The sequence below is a fragment of the Pseudophryne corroboree genome, chromosome 8 (assembly GCF_028390025.1).
Source record: "Pseudophryne corroboree isolate aPseCor3 chromosome 8, aPseCor3.hap2, whole genome shotgun sequence".
In the NCBI taxonomy this organism is placed as follows: Eukaryota; Metazoa; Chordata; class Amphibia; order Anura; family Myobatrachidae; genus Pseudophryne; species Pseudophryne corroboree.
Window position 1 is genome coordinate 394,608,605 of NC_086451.1, and position 17,959 is coordinate 394,626,563.

Below are 17,959 nucleotides of genomic sequence, written 5' to 3' on the forward strand. Positions count from 1 at the left end.
GAACCTCGTATCCACAGCAACAGCTGGGAAGTCGACTTTTTTACCTCAGGTTCCCTCACAGCCTAAGAAAGCACCGTATTATCAAGTACAGTCCTTTCGGCCTCAGAAAGGCAAGCGGGTCAGAGGCGCGTCCTTTCTGCCCAGAGGCAGGGGTAGAGGGAAAAAGCTGCACCAGACAGCCAGTTCCCAGGAACAAAAATCCTCCCCTGCTTCCACTAAGTCCACCGCATGACGCTGGGGCTCCACAGGTGGAGCCAGGTGCGGTGGGGGCACGTCTCCAGGACTTCAGCGACCAGTGGGTTCGCTCACAGGTGGATCTCTAGGTTCTACAAGTGGTATCTCAGGGATACAAGCTGGAGTTCGAGGCATCTCCCCCTCGCTGTTACCTCAAATCAGCCTTGCCAGCTGCTCCCAAGGAAAGGGAGGTAGTACTGGCGGCAATTCACAAGCTGTACCTTCAGCAGGTGATAATCAAAGTTCCCCTCCTTCAACAGGGACGGGGTTACTATTCCACAATGTTTGTGGTACCGAAACCAGACGGTTCGGTGAGACCCATTCTAAATTTATAATCCTTGAACACTTATATAAGGACGTTCAAGTTCAAAATGGAATCGCTCAGGGCGGTTATTGCAAGCCTGGAAGAGGGGGATTTTATGGTGTCACTGGACATCAAGGATGCTTACCTACATGTCCCCATTTACCCACCTCACCAGGGGTACCTCAGGTTTGTGGTACAGGACTGTCATTACCAATTCCAGACGTTGCCGTTTGGTCTGTCCACGGCACCGAGGGTATTTACCAAGGTAATGGCCGAAATGATGATACTCCTTCGAAAGAAGGGAGTTATAATTATCCCATACTTGGACGATCTCCTTATAAAGGCAAGGTCCAAGGAGCAGTTGTTAGTCGGAGTAGCACTATCTCGGGAAGTGCTACAACAGCACGGCTGGATTCTGAATATCCCAAAGTCGCAGCTGATTCCTACGACACGTCTGCTGTTCTTGGGCATGATTCTGGACACAGAACAGAAGAAGGTGTTTCTCCCGGAGGAGAAGGCCCAGGAATTGTCATCTCTGGTCAGGAACCTCCTGAAACCAAAACATGTGTCGGTGCATCACTGCACGCGAGTCCTGGGAAAGATGGTAGCTTCTTACGAAGCAATTCCCTTCGGCAGGTTCCATGCAAGGATCTTTCAGTGGGATCTGTTAGACAAGTGGTCCGGATCGCATCTTCAGATGCATCGGTTGATCACCCTGTCCCCGAGGGCCAGGGTGTCTCTGCTGTGGTGGCTGCAGAGTGCTCATCTTCTCGAGGGCCGCAGATTCGGCATTCAGGACTGGGTCCTGGTGACCACGGATGCAAGCCTCCGAGGTTGGGGGGCAGTCACTCAGGAAAGAAACTTCCAAGGACAGTGGTCGAGTCAGGAGACTTCCCTACACATAAATATTCTGGAACTAAGGGCAATTTACAATGCCCTGAGTCAAGCAGAACCCCTGCTTCAAAACCAACCGGTGCTGATTCAGTCAGACAACATCACGGCGGTCGCCCATGTAAACCGACAGGGCGGCACAAGAAGCAGGATGGCGATGGCAGAAGCCACGAGGATTCTCCGATGGGCGGAAAATCACATGCTAGCACTGTCAGCAGTGTTCAACAAAAAGCTAAAAAAATATTGCGCCAGGTCAAGGAACCCTCAGGCGATAGCTGTGGACGCACTAGTGACACCGTGGGTGTACCAGTCGGTTTATGTGTTCCCTCCTCTTCCTCTCATACCCAAGGTACTGAGGATAGTAAGAAAGAAAGGAGTAAGAACTATACTCATCGTTCCAGATTGGCCAAGAAGAACTTGGTACCCAGAACTACAAGAAATGATCTCAGAGGACCCATGGCCTCTGCCTCTCAGACAGGACCTGTTACAGCAGGGGCCCTGTCTGTTCCAAGACTTACCGCGACTGCGTTTGACGGCATGGCGGTTGAACGCCGGATCCTAACGGAAAAGGGCATTCCGGATGAAGTGATTCCTACGCTGATAAAGGCTAGGAAAGACGTGACAGCACAACATTATCACCGTATATGGCGAAAATATGTTGCTTGGTGTGAGGCCAGGATGGCCCCAACAGAGGAATTTCAGCTGGGTCTATTCCTGCACTTCCTACAGTCAGGAGTGACTATGGGCCTAAAATTAGGGTCCATTAAAGTCCAGATTTCGGCCCTGTCTATTTTCTTTCAAAAAGAACTAGCTTCACTGCCTGAAGTTCAGACGTTTGTTAAGGGAGTGCTGCATATTCAGCCCCCTTTTGTGCCTCCAGTGGCACCTTGGGATCTCAACGTTGTGTTGGATTTCCTAAAATCACATTGGTTTGAGCCACTTCAGACCGTGGAGTTGAAGTATCTCACGTGGAAGGTAGTCATGCTGTTGGCCTTGGCCTCAGCTAGGCGTGTGTCAGAATTGGTGGCTTTGTCCTGTAAAAGCCCATATCTGATTTTCCATATGGACAGGGCAGTGTCACGATCCGGGTATCTGGACGCCATTTCTTACCCATCAGATGCCTCCTAAGGCTGGCTCAGCGCTCCAGGACCGGATCCCATCTGTTATCCTGATGTGTACATTCCTGTATCCTCTCCTGTCACTCTGGGACGCTGTCACAGTAAACGCCATATTACACCTGGCATGGCGTCTCCCGCGGCCTCCGCCGCCGTCCCTGAACTTCTGCATGCAGAGTGTCTGAGTGGCGATTACGTCAGCCGCGGCCTCCGCTGTGTCCGCGTGGTTGGATGTGCATCTGTCAGCCTGGCGCCTCCTGTCTCCGGTGGCCGGCGCCGCCATTACTGTTTTCATTACCACATGGATTACAAACCAAACTTCCCTCCAAGTGTCTGCATGGGCGCAGCCATCTTGGATTCTGTCAGCTGATCATTTCCACCAATCTGTTCTCAGTATTGATAATCTGCATAATTGCCTAGCCAATCCCTTCCTTGCTGCAGGTATAAATACACTGTGCCTGAGCAAGGAAGGCGTCAGTGCTTTGGTTGTCAAACCTAGTTCCTGTTTGTCTCTCTCCTGTGATTGTCTTCCAGGTTCCAGCTCCTGTCTCAAGACTTCCACCATAGAGACCCGCACCAGCATTCCACCTGCGGTGTAGCCTGACTCTCCAATCCATTGTGGATTCATCTGTTTCCAGCTACAACATTACCTGCTTCCAGCTCAGCTTCCAGCAGAGTACAGCTTCTCTTAAAGGGCCGGTGTCCTTTCTACACTTTACCACTCTCCACCGGTATTATTATTTCTCCGCTCTCAAGTTCTACATTTCAGTTCATATTTCATCGCTCCCAAGTTCATTTATTATTTAACTGGTTCCAGCCAGTATCCACTCCGTGCTAACAACAGTCTGGTTCCAGCCAGTATCCACAGCAGCCGTTTTATCTTCAGCAACCCAGCTTTTCCTGGAACACCAGCTGGCACAATCCTGGGTTATCTCCATTGCTACAGTCGGGCCTGGTAAGGACTTTCCATCTAGAAGATTATAAGAGCTATCTCACACTACCAGTGCCCTGTGGCTCCTGCCATCCTGTAGTACCCAGGAACTGTATTTATTCTTTGCTGACTTTTACGTTTTCTTTTACTGCTGCTGTGTTGCGGAGTTGTCATAATAAACATCATTGACTTTTATCCAAGTTGTCGTGGTCACGCCAGTTATTATTCATGTTACTTACATGTCCAGGGGTCTGATACAACCTCCCAGGTTCCGGTACATCTCAGCCCCTACAACTGAGGCTGCCTCCCGTCAGCTCAGGCCCTCAGTTGTGACAGGCAGAATTGAGGACTCGTCCCCAATTTCTCCCAAAGGTGGTATCAGCGTTTCATTTGAACCAACCTATTGTGGTGCCTGCGGCTACTCGGGACTTGGAGGATTCCAAGTTGCTGGACGTAGTCCGGGCCCTGAAAATCTATGTTTCCAGGATGGCTAGAGTCAGGAAAACTGACTCGCTGTTATCCTGCATGCACCCAACAAGCTGGGTGCTCCTGCTTCAAAGCAGACTATTGCTCGCTGGATCTGTAGCACGATTCAACTTGCACATTCTGCGGCGGGACTGCCGCATCCTAAATCAGTAAAAGCCCATTCCACGAGGAAGGTGGGCTCTTCTTGGGCGGCTGCCCGAGGGGTCTCGGCTTTACAACTTTGCCGATCTGCTACTTGGTCGGGATCAAACACTTTTGCAAAATTCTACAAGTTTGATACCCTGGCTGAGGAGGACCTTGAGTTTGCTCATTCGGTGCTGCAGAGTCATCCGCACTCTCCCGCCCGTTTGGGAGCTTTGGTATAATCCCCATGGTCCTTACGGAGTACCCAGCATCCACTAGGATGTCAGAGAAAATAAGAATTTACTCACCGGTAATTCTATTTCTCGTAGTCCGTAGTGGATGCTGGGAGCCCGTCCCGAGTGCGAACTTTCTGCAATACTTGTATAAATTTATTGCTTAACTAAAGGGCTATTGTTATGAGCCATCTGTTAAATGAGGCTCAGTTGTTGTTCATACTGTTAACTGGGTATAATTATCACAAGTTGTACGGTGTGATTGGTGTGGCTGGTATGAGTCTTACCCTGGATTCCAAATCCTTTCCTAGTAATGTCAGCTCTTCCGGGCACAGTTTCCCTAACTGAGGTCTGGAGGAGGGGCATAGAGGGAGGAGCCAGCGCACACCAGATATAGTACCTAATCTTTCTTTTAAGAGTGCCCAGTCTCCTGCGGAGCCCGTCTATTCCCCATGGTCCTTACGGAGTACCCAGCATCCACTACGGACTACGAGAAATAGAATTACCGGTGAGTAAATTCTTATTTTTTTATATTTTTATTAGCCTTTTGTCTACAAGTATATTATATATATGTCCCATGCAAATGGAAGTTTCTACACATAATCCAGAAGCTAGAATTTAAAATCTACTATAATAAGAAATTCACATGTATTTTATAATAAGAAATCACCATGTCCTTTATTAACATTTTTTAACTGGAGGTTATTTATTATTTTTTGGATTATTATTTTCACTCAGTACAGCCACTTTTTAATGGGTCCTCCTACTGTTTATTTATAAGCTTAACCAATTATAAGAATTCCCTGTGGGAATACAAGTGTCCCTATTGGACCAGGGGGGTGGAATATATACACCCCGTGGTTGATATTAATTTCAAAACAGTAGGGGTTTTTATCAAAAGATCTATTTTTTAAATATTCTTTTTTAGTTAAATACCACCATTTTTATTGTGTTTAAAACATCTAATTTATTCCCCCACCGGCTAGATTGATAGGTCCGGCGAAACTGGAAGTCGGGGTGTGCGTTCCATCTGTGTGGAACGCAGTAATACACATATCCCATTCTCATGGGAGGAAAGTATACATCACGTCCGGCGGAAGGGAGGACAGTGTGTTACATCGTCACTGCTCCCTAGCCGCGATCTCGGACGATGACGTCATTTCCGGCGGAACCGGAAGTGACGCCGTGCGTTCCAAAAGGTTGGAACGCAAGGCTAAAATAGCGCTATTCAGCGCTTCTGGGACTTTTTCACATGTTATTATCAAATTAATAAAGTTATGTTATAGAGTAGTACCTAACTAAGTATTTATCTATTGCTATAATCCGTGTATAATACTTTTAATGGTTTTAAATCTTGTCACGCCCCCTGTAACAGGAAGTGGGTGTGTTTATTGTCTATCTATAAATATCTGGTCCTCCTAACATCATTTACACCTTGACAAAGACCCTATCGGTTGAAACGCGTTGGTGTTCTTGGCTGCCAAGGACTTGGTGAAGGTACAGCTCAATAGGGGGAGCTCCATAAATACCCCTGTATGCTATTTACTGTGCCTTCCTGGAAGGTCATTTTGGGTACGCATTTTAAGTGTAAAATAATTGTTTCTGAAATAAACTTGTATAAGTCTGCACCATGATTCCTTATTATTTGTTTTGCATGTACCTCAACTGAGGAGCTTGACAAAGAATCACATACGGTGGGGACGACTTATTACAAGCATTTAGGAGGAGACCAGATAAGAGACTTATTTCATTTTCATTGGACTGATTGATTTTATTTTGGACATTTTAAGCTTCATTATCACGAGACTTTGTTTGTGAAAATTATTTAGAATAATACATTCCTCATACTTCTGTGATCAGAAGGATTAGCAACATATTTCAAAAACACCCTGAATAAGGTGTGCTGTATATATTCTGCCAAATACGTATGAGAATATTTTTCTTTATTTATATAAATTTGGAGAGAACTGTTTGGAACAAAGTATCTTTCATATGATTAGAAAGATTGGTTTATGAGTCTACAACACTGAATAAGGTGTGCTGTATACCCTTTCTAGTGCGCAGGAACTTTTTTCTTTATTGGCATCGCTCGAGTGATCGTAGTGTGATTGACATGAAGTGGGTGCTTCTGGGCGGAAACTGACCATTTTCAGGGAGTGTGCTAAAAAACGCAGGCATGCCAGGTAAAAACGCAGGAGTGGCTGAAGAAACGGGGGAGTGGCTGGCCGAACGCAGGGTGTGTTTGTGACGTCAAACCAGGAACTAAACAGACTGCATGCATCGCAATCTAGGAGTAAGTCTTGAGCCACTCTGAAACTGCTTGAAATTTTTTTGTAGCAGAACTGCTAACCTTTCGGTCGCACTACTGCTAAGCTAAGATACACTCCCTTAAGGCAGCAGCCTAGCGTGTACACTGCTGCTAAAAGTAGATAGCGAGCGATCAACTCGGAATGAGGGCCATTGAGTACTGATCAGGATACTAGAAGTGACACAGAGATGCAAGATACAGCAATGGCCTATTGTGCTGTACTACTATATACTGGTGGTCACCACAATGCTGCACTGTACTACTATATACTGGTCACAACAATGCAGCAGATATTGAGCACTGATCAGGATACTAGAAGTGACACAGAGATGCAAGATACAGCAATGGCCTACTGTTCTGTACTACTATATACTGGTGGTCACCACAATGCTGCACTGTACTACTATATACTGGTCACAACAATGCAGCAGATATTGAGCACTGATCAGGATACTAGAAGTGACACAGAGCTGCAAGATACAGCAATGGCCTACTGTACTGTACTACTATATACTGGTGGTCACCACAATGCTGCACTGTACTACTATATACTGGTCACAATAATGTAGCAGATATTGAGCACTGATCAGGATACTAGAAGTGACATAGAGCTGCAATATACAGCAATGGACTACTGTACTGTACTACTATATACTGGTGGTCACCACAATGCTGCACTGTACTACTATATACTGGTCACAACAATGCAGCAGATATTGACTACTGATCAGGATACTAGAAGTGACACAGAGATGCAAGATACAGCAATGGCCTACTGTACTGTACTGCTAGAATATACTGGTGATCACCACAATGCAGCACACTGAGCACAGATATTGAGCTTTACAGGCAGAGAATGTAGCCACGTTCTCTCCGCTCAATCTGCAGTGCAGGAGTGAAAATGGCAGCGACAAGCGGTTCTTTAATCTCGCGAGAATCCAACAGCGGGATGATGACGTTCGTCCTCGTTCGGGATAACCGAGCAAGGCGGGAAGATCCGAGGCTGCCTCGGACCCGTGTAAACCACGTGAAGTTCGGGGGGGTTCGGATCTCGACGAACCGAACCCGCTCATCTCTAATATTCATGTGCATGACAAACAACACAAAAACCTATTTGCTCTGATATTGTTTCCACAAGAGCTACACTCATTCTGATCAGATTGATGCCACCACATCTACAGTCTCTGCATTTTGTTCCAGTACAGGACATACAAGTGCTAGACCATTAACAGTTGAGTTGCTGTAAGTGTTATATCGGCATGGAATAGTGCACACTGACTCCATGTGGGCGACAGGGAGTCATTGATTATAGGGGCCTATATTATCCTACTATGGGGCCTGACTGGATTTTAGTACATGACAAAGGGTATTTTAAAATATATATATATATATATATATATATATATATATATATGTGTACAAAGGAAGCTAATAGCGCCACAGAAGTAGTATCTAAGTTTGTAAACAACAGTATTAGGAAGAGAGTATTCTGAGTTGATAGTCTAGAGATATATATATATGTGTTACCTGGAGGACACTCCCTATAGGCTATTAGGGCGTCAGCTTATGGACCTCAAAAAACATATAGGCACTGGTACATATGCCTAGAGGGTTAGAAATAGGTACGGAAGGATGAGGTACTTACAAGCGACCAAAGGTGTCGAAATAATAATGTAACAGCCAGGTGTTCAATAAATACATAAAAAAATTAAATTTATTCTCAGAATACAATGCACTAAAAAAAGGGGGGGGTGTTAAAATAGGGTATATAATTATTGTAAAAATATAAACAATTTTTTTAAAAAATGCAACCTAATCAATAAAATCTGGTATAAAAGCAGCAGAGTTGAGGCTAAAAAATTGCAGGATGAGCATAAAAAAGGAATAAAAAAAAAAAAAATAGGTAAAAAATTGAGAGAGAGGTAGCTTAACTTCAATAGTGGAGGTATGTTCAGAGTGGTACCCAACGCGTTTCGTCCCTCATGGACTTCATCAAGGGGTAGTGAGAGGCTCTCACTACCCCTTGATGAAGTCCATGAGGGACGAAACGCGTTGGGTACCACTCTGAACATACCTCCACTATTGAAGTTAAGCTACCTCTCTCTCAATTTTTTACCTATTTTTTTTTTTTTTTTTATTCCTTTTTTATGCTCATCCTGCATTTTTTGTACTCACTTTTATACATATTGCTCTTGCTTTTATGGACCTTTCATTGACTTTTGGTATATGTGTTATAATTTTTTAGCCTCAACTCTGCTGCTTTTATACCAGATTTTATTGATTAGGTTGCATTTTTAAAAAAAATTGTTTATATTTTTACAATAATTATATACCCTATTTTAACACCCCCCCCTTTTTTTAGTGCATTGTATTCTGAGAATAAATTTAATTTTTTTATGTATTTATTGAACACCTGGCTGTTACATTATTATTTCGACACCTTTGGTCGCTTGTAAGTACCTCATCCTTCCGTACCTATATATATATATATATATATATATATATTACCTACGGTCAGAGCACCTATCCCCTGCCCTAAAGTTATGGTGAGCATTTATTTAATTTATCTATGGTACAGTATAAAACCACTCCTCATACATTATTGTAACATGTTGTTTATTGGTAGAATGGATACTACACATTTGTGGATTGTATCATACATTATTATTATTTTTTTAATTACATGTCCTATGATTCCTGATGTGAGCTGTACCACCAAAAAGGAAAACCATAAAGAAAAAGAAAGCTACACAGATAGTGTACGCCTTAACACACTTTACATAAGTTAAATTGGTATGAGTCAAATTGTAAGTTTCTTTTGTTTGCATACACACTTATTTGAAAACAAAAATACTTTTGCTAATGGTGCTAACAATACTATACTGCAAATCTGTGTGAATATAGCAAATAAAATAGAGGGGCTTTGTCACATTTTGATCAAAACATTTAAGCTTGCAGCCCATGCAAGGGGCCCCAGTATTCTGCAAGTCCCCACACTAACATATATGCCCAGTACACCATTACATTGCAGTTAAATGTACTCACCTCCCAGATATGTTAGTGCCGATAGCAAAAGTCTCATTTGTATGTATATATGGCATTAATGTTGCCATGCACCTGGTACCATGTACAATATGGGTAAAACCGAGCTTGTGTATATTTCTTTGTTTTGTTTCAAAACATTTTGCTTTGTGCTATCAGCGCAGCTTTCAGTTAAGGCTATAGAAGGCCTAGTTGGGTGTGGTTCCCCAAGCCAGCTTCTGTATGGACGTTCCCCTCTGTATCTTGGAGGTGACTACATTTAACTGCAATATAATGGTGTGCTGAGCTTACTATATATGCTAGTGTAGGGACTTGCAGAAAATTTGGGACCCTTGACATGAGTTGCAAGCTTAACTGTTTTGATCAAAATATATTCATGACAAAACTCAACTTTAAGTTCAGGTAGGACTGGATAGAAACACATTAAAAAAAAGAAAAGAGAGTGGAACGCTTTTTACTGATATGGGAACCGTACATTGATACCCTACCACTTTCCACTAGAAAGCAAATTCACCATAGTTTAAAAAATACCACATGGTATCTTACCAGAATAGCGATGGATGACCCGCTGATTGCTATATCTCAGAAACAGGGTTGGTTGTGTATCTCTCAGGCTCTGGGAAACTGCAGTAGGGTAGACTTTAATTTGATCACTTGTAATTGTATTGTATTGTTTGCCAAACAAATGAAAATATAACAAATATGTGTAGACTGACAAAAGATTTGAGAACTGAATCTTCATTTCCATTGTATTTAACATTGATTAACAACATGTTTAGATGTTCATATAATATTTGTACATTGAATGCAACATTTCTGTACTGTTATTCTACGATACCTAAATAAAAAATTATACAGTAAAATATATAACAAAAACCCCTCTATTTTACTGCACCAACCCTCTAGTATTAAATACTATATACAGGTTGAGTATCCCATATCCAAATATACCGAAATACGGAATATTCCATAATACAGACTTTTTTGAGTGAGAGTGAGATAGTGAAACCTTCGTTTTTTTGATGGCTCATTGTACACAAACTTTGTTTAATACACAAAGTTATTAAAAATATTGTATTAAATGACCTTTAGGCTGTGTGTATATGAAACAAATGAATTGTGTGAATGTACACACACTTTGTTTAATGCACAAAGTTCTAAAAAATATTGTCTAAAATTATCTTCAGGCTGTGTGTATAAGGTGTATATGTAACATAAATGCATTATGTGCTTATATTTAGGTCCCATCACCATGAAATCTCATTATGGTATACAATTGTTCCAAAATACGGAAAAATCCGATATGCAAAATACCTCTGGTCCCAAGCATTTTGGATAAGGGATACTCAACCTGTATACCGATCTGTGAAGAAGAAAGCATACTGGGTAATATATATATATATATATATATATATATATATATATATAAAATTATGACATTTATATATATATATACATATATATATATATATATATACATATAGAGTGTGGCACATTGATCCAGTGAGAGATTGAGCCAGCATGCACAGAATAGGTCTGAGGGTTTAAACAGAGGTGCTTCCGGGCCATTGAGGGGAAGAGCTGCACTGGGAAACTTAATGCAGCGCTGACAGGACTTTATGGTGTACTGAGGTGGAGGTTTGGGCAGTGTGCAGCCTGGTAGTGGCAGAGGTACATTGGTGACATACTGTAGTATGTTAGGCTCCTGTCAGTGACTGCAGTGACAGAAACAGCTTCTCTTTCCTTAGGGTTGTCATGGAGGAGTCTCATTCAGACCATGACAGCCCAGAGGCAGCTCCAACCTCCGGAGAAGGCAAATAGTGGGCAGAGACTGATGAGGTTAGCCCACTGCAGCGGAGCAGCCTGCAGGTAACAGTATTCCCAGCAGACAGCCTGGAACCCTGATAAAAGTGACTGGACAGGTATTACAGCAGGATATTGACAAAACATCTCAGCTAGGAACCATCACAGAATAATAGACACAGGCTATACTGGGTGCAAGATTAATACCTGTTTCATTGTGTATGTAAAACTTACTCTGCTGCAGCATTCTTCAAGGGTGGCTACATTCGCATAGAGCAAAGCTAGAGTATAGCAGTCAAGAGTGCATAGCCTGCAGCATTCTGTGTACTGTCAACATTACAGTTTCAGATCCTCAGTTAGTATTAGAAGCAAGCATCCCTATCAGTTGATTGACACATGAGCACTTTTCAAGGAGTTTCCAATAAGGCTGCAGTAAACCAGTTTGAGTAAACTGACTTTATTTACCATCTTAAAGTGAGGAAAGAGTTGTGCTACAAGCCACAAAATGGTGAAAACATCTTTTCTCAGTTAACCAGTCCCGGGCAACTAGTCATAAAATTTGCTCAGTAACATTCACATAGTACAACTACTACCACTCCTCCCACCGCACTAGAAACGGGGCCAAAATCATCTGATGTGCACCACCTGTAAAGACCACAGCTGAACGTCATTACTTGAACTTAGGGTGAACATTATAGTACCTGGTAGAACACAAGCATACAAACTCATTAGATTGTTAATTGCATTTGTATTGAGGGGGTTACTGGCCATTAGACAGACCATAATTAACAGTTGGAACAATATAGTCTAATTCTGGTAATAGAATCTAGTTTCTGATATTATTGGGATTGCAAGTAAATGGTTCAGAGATATAGATGTTTATGTTTTGATTAAAGGTGTTATCAATCAGAATCTGTGATTCAGATAATTTTGCATGGTTCCTGCAACAAAAGAAGACTCTGGACTACCAGTTACAAAACAATACTGTAAAACAAGTTTATTGTTTTTATGTGGGACTTATTGCAAATTGTAAACCATTGTAATTGCATGCTGTTGTGAGGAAACTAGTGTTCGCCAGCTGTTTATGACGTTTATTGACAATTACACTTTCTTTAGTAAATTGTAAATATAGCTCAAAAGTCCTTGGTACTGTATATGTCTCCATGTTGATCCTTCCTTCCCACCTCTATGTGGAAGATTCAAGGAACATGCATAAAAGAAATAGACTATGACCGCCAGGTAAAGTGAACATGTACCCATTAGTTACCAACTTATCTACATAATTACCTTACCTCACCATCTTACAGAGCTGTAACTAGACAATTTTCAGGGCCAGAAAAAGCATTGCCACCCCCCTCCATATTTTTCATACAGGGAAATATGGTGAACCCTGGCATCCAGTGAAAGCACTTGCTACAGTATGATCAACACGATGTGTGTATATATATTTAATGAACACCTACACTTACTGAACACTCTAAAGAAAATGGATTTGGACACCAATCCTCTTATACTATCATTTATGGACTTAATTTGAGAGCTATTTGTCAATTAGTTACATTATCCTTTATTTGAAATCATACATTTTGTAGTAGTCGTACCTAGAACCTTCAATAACTTCCTCCTTTATTTAATGCACACGTTTCACATTGCTGTCATACCCAGGATTCAAACCAATGATCTTTCATAGTGCAATCAGTCACCATACTCATGGAGCTCTTTTCTCCTGTGTGGGAATTATGATAGTACTTTGAAATGTGTGTCCTAAATAAAGGAGCATGTGACTGAAGATGCATAGGGATGTGAGGGGGAGAAGAGGGTTGGCAGGTGATCCCGGGAATTAAAGTGGAGGAAGCTGCAAGTGAGATTGATTAAACTGGAAAATTGCCAGGTCTTGTAGAACAGTGCCCTCTGTCTTGCGGTGCCCTGTGCGGTAGCACATGTCACACTACCCTAATTATGGCCCTGCCATCCTGGATACATACCTAGGTGTCACATTATTTGGCGTCACATGAACTGGACTAAGATCTAAAGTGGGGAGGTTTGTAATTTATAAAAACAGGATTTATCAAAAATGTCCAGAGAAGACAAAAGTCAGCAAATCAACTTAGCAGTGACCCAAGTTGATCTCCCATAATGGCATGGCTAAATCCCATTACGTTACCCTATTATTTTGAAGCACCATGACTCCCCACATATACTGGAGATGTTTGAAACCTTGATGGAAACAGCCTCACAGAGTTTAAAAAAGTGAACAACAGCAAGTCAAGATTTTAATGGGCAATTGAAAGGGTCAGCACTCAGAGAAGTCACTTCTTGGCCCTTGGACAAATGACAGTAGGGTAAATTTACTAAAGGTTCTAAAAATTAAAAGTGGTGATGTTGCCCATAGTGACCAATCAGATTCTATCATTTCTCTATTACATTCTAGAAAATGATACAATATGATTGTTTGCTATGGGAAACATCAGCACTTTTCATTTTTAGAACCTTTAGTTAATTTACCTCAAAGAGGAAATCATATTCTACAATGCCTAGCCGAAACCTTTGAGTGATGCACTATTTCTGAGCATACAATGAAGTTCTATGCCCAGAAACAATGATCGGGAAAGATGCTCTGAGATTGTTTTGAGTTTACAGGAGGCATTAAAGGTTATTAAGCCTGTAGATGATCAGGTGATAAGGAACATAGCTGAAGCTTTGTTCTCCCAGCTGATCGAAGAAGCTAATGGAGAGGGGATAAGAGCCCAATTCAGTATGTAATGGATGCAAATGCCTGATCATTCATTCCTAAATTTCAAGGAGGCAGCAATCAAGTTGGTAGGGCCCAATGCATGTAGTTCAAGAAGTCAGCTTCCCCGAAATGCCGGACTATCAAGAAACTCAGTATTCTCTTGGGACTAATTCCCCTAGTTTAGGAATAATTTATAAAATATGAACTCTGCTACATAAAACCTTCATACACCTGTCACAGATCCCAAACAGAGGTCAGTTGGAAAAGTTAGTAAGTGGGAATGACTGAAGTTTATAAAGAGGTACAGAATTTAAGTAAATGTCCGGCCTCTAGTCTAACTGAGCCACAGTGGCAAAGAGAGAGAATTAGGTCTTCCAGTGATTGGTGGGCACCACCTCAGCGAGGCGGAAGAAGATCAACCAACCATTTTGACTCTTAAGGCCGACCCATCTGTCACCAATGTCAAAGACCTGGAAGTGTGGAAAGGAATTGTTATTGAATGGAGAATTTAATCTCCAATGCCCCAAGGTTGGAGACTGAGCCTTGGGGAGAGCAACAAAAGTAGAACCCATCTTTGGGAAATGGCAGCCCTGCAGTGGCAGACAATGCCATATAGGTGAAAGTGAGTTAAGAGCCATGTTACATACTGATGATCCAGTCCGCATAAGAAAAATTTCAGGATAGCTTATCTGGTTTCACATATGACGTCGGTACAGGTTCATCAATGTGAAGACACCAAGTAAGATATTTTTGTTTCTTATACAGGGCCTAATTCATATTATATATAAATACAAAAGCCCTCATTCACTCACTCACTCACTCACTCACTCACTCACTGACTCATCACTAGTTCTCTTACTTCCCGATATGTTAGGAAGCTGAAATCTAACAAAGGTATTTTTCATTTGGGAAATAGGAAAACTACGTAATTAGATTTTTTAATAATCCTCCCCACAGGGGATGAAAAGGGGGTTGACATAATGACATCATTACCGATGTATGGCTTGCGTTGAGTGAGCGATAACGCCCAAATGGACAATGGGATAAAAATCTGGAATGTACCTCCAGTGTGTAGAATTTAATAAACTTTAAAAATGGTCCTGTCACTTTTTACCATATCTGCTACGGGTGCTGCTCGGGTAATGCCAAGAACCATGGATTAATATTCACTTAAATTAACATGTCTCAAATTTACATCTCTATAGATTTACCAAATTATTAACTCTATATATGTGCAACCGTGAAAATTATAAACTCCTGTGCGAAGAACGGGTAGAACAGCTAGTATATTATATACTATATATATATATATATATATATATATATATATATATATATACACACACACACACACACACACAATATACACATACACACCATATTTGTTTTCCCTTATTTTTAAGGGGGGGGGCACTAAACTCCAACTTGCCTCTGGGCGACTGGGATGAATTTATACTCCTCTCTTACTTCTATGACAGGCATCGAGAATACCAGGAAAGGGGTGCAGAGCGATTTCTGCCTATTAAATTCCAGCAATAGAGTATCCAAAAGTAATGACTTCAGCTCGTGGATAAGTAACAAATGTTTTAACATGTGCTACAGTACTTGTAGATAGTTCACAAGAGAAAAGAGACTGTATCAAACAGAACTCTTGTATGTAAATAATCTATGAAAAATTGTTGAAGAAATGTTTAAAGTAAAGCGAGCCAGAACTATGGACTCATCGGCAGAAGAGCAAACTGATGTAATGAGGAACATAAAATGAATCATCATGGCCGCCGAAATGGGGCATCTGTGATCATCTAACATGTGGGCAGAGCATGCCAAACCTTTAAGCACTCTTCTAATAAAACTATTTTGGTAAAATGCTGCCTAATGTGCAAACGAAAAAAAAAATACCTGTGAGTTTATGCACCACCGCCACATGCAACATACCCGCATTGTAGAGACCCCGAAAACAGACAAAAGAAGATGTTGCAAAGTCTTACCTTCGTTCCGCTTACGCAAAATAAAGGCTTCCCTCTGGCTCCATGCATCGTCCTTGGTGCCACTGATTGTAACGCTAACCCCTCTACCCCTGCCAGATAACCTGTCAATAATGAGAGAGGCACACGTTACCCACTAATGCAGCATCCATCACCAAGTAACGAAACCTGTCCCACTGTCGCAAAAGCACATCTGCAATAGAATTACAGTATGAACAACAGGTACATGACGCTCTATGAAGCAAATGTTCCCCAAATTGTTGCACCAAAAATCATCCTGATGGTTCCAACGTTGTTTCCCCCACAATTACAAGACCACAACAATTGGGAAAAGTTCTAACAATGCTGACCATGGATCCTTAATGTATACACCATAATCTAAAGCTCCCAATAGATCCATGAACAGCTGAAGCTGGGCGCTAGACAATGGAGGATGGATGGGACAACCAGACAGCCACGTCATTTAATTTTACCAAAAAGGAATCCCAAACCCACAGATTCCTGAGCAGCTCTGCACTCAAACATATGAAACGATGCGATCAATGCACACCGGCTGTCGCCCTCTCAAGCTTTCTGCAATAAATCCCTACTAATGGGTATGACCGACATGTGAAATTGAAGAAAACAAAGACTGACCCTGATGCAATGTAACCATACAATATTACAGAACAGCATTGCACAACTTAGCCACCTTTTCAGATGGCAATCTACTGTACAACATCCTGCCAAACTATCAATTTCAATACCATGATGATACATCAGACGTGTGCAAGAGCCCTCACACTTGTCCAACACAATTGGAAACCTAATTTCACAAACAAAGCCCGTACAGAAAAAAGCAGTTCTGCATACTGCTCAGACTCAGCAGAGCCAACACAGAGGAAATCGTTACGATAGAGAGCTACCCCTGATTCCTCTGTACTTGCACAAACACACCAATGTAAAAAGGAGATTTGAATCTCAAAAAATGTGCCAGAAATGGAACATCCCATAGGCAGACATTTGTCAATGTAAAATCCGTCATCCAACCTAAAACTGATGAACCGAAAAGAATCAGTATACAAAAGCGAAAAAAGGCAAATTCCACATCAACCATTCCTAAAAGTGCTCCTGGCCCCACAATCCTAACTAAATTCAATGCCTTATCAAAAGATTGATAACAAACCCTGGAAATAGATTTGGGAATGGAGTCATTGACTGACATACCAGGTTAGTGGGGCAAGTGTTGAATAAAGTGATATTCCCCTGAAGTTTTCTTTGGTACAACATCGACCAGGTACAGGAACAAACTGGCAGAGGAGGCTCAGGAAATGGCCCAACCATGAGTCCCAACTGAACCTCCATTTCCACTTTCTCCTTAACGTTGTGGGGCAACTCAATAGTAGAATGTAAGTTCCTAGGGGAACCAGCAGAGACCGTGCCACTAAGAGTCTAAAACCTTCATTAAAACACTGCAGCAAAAACAGCCTCCGCTTGCAAAGGTTATCACACTAACCGCTTACACACCTGTGTGCACAGGCAAATGTGATCTTATTTTGCCACCCCTGGTCCTAATGAATGAGAGCTGAGGAGAACATTCTTTAGCTGGATGCGAGGCTCTCTAGCACAATCATTGGTGTCAAAAATAGCACTTTGCTCCTGCTGCGCAGTTGCCATTGTTGAATGCAAAACAGTGACCCATGGAATAACTCGAGGCGTAAGAACAAAAGGAAGCCTGATATGACGGAGTACTCCGCTTAGACAAGAAATACTCTACTCTGTGGCTGCCAA

At 42.0% G+C, this 17,959-nt stretch overlaps 1 protein-coding gene across 6 annotated transcripts in view; it reads right to left on the reverse strand.

Annotated features, from left to right (window-relative positions):
- LOC134949257 (cytochrome P450 2F3-like) overlaps window positions 1-17,959 on the reverse strand; it is a 266,609-nt gene that overhangs the window by 242,366 nt on the left and 6,284 nt on the right. For 3 of the 6 annotated variants that reach the window (XM_063937738.1, XM_063937743.1, XM_063937739.1), the window contains exons 2-3: window positions 16,193-16,293; window positions 10,214-10,291 (exon numbers count right to left, since the gene is read on the reverse strand). The gene's annotated coding sequence lies outside the window, so the exon portion shown is untranslated. Of the gene's footprint in view, window positions 1-10,213; window positions 10,307-16,192; window positions 16,294-17,959 lie in introns of those variants that run through there. The other 3 variants (XM_063937740.1, XM_063937745.1, XM_063937744.1) reach the window with 3 other exon arrangements.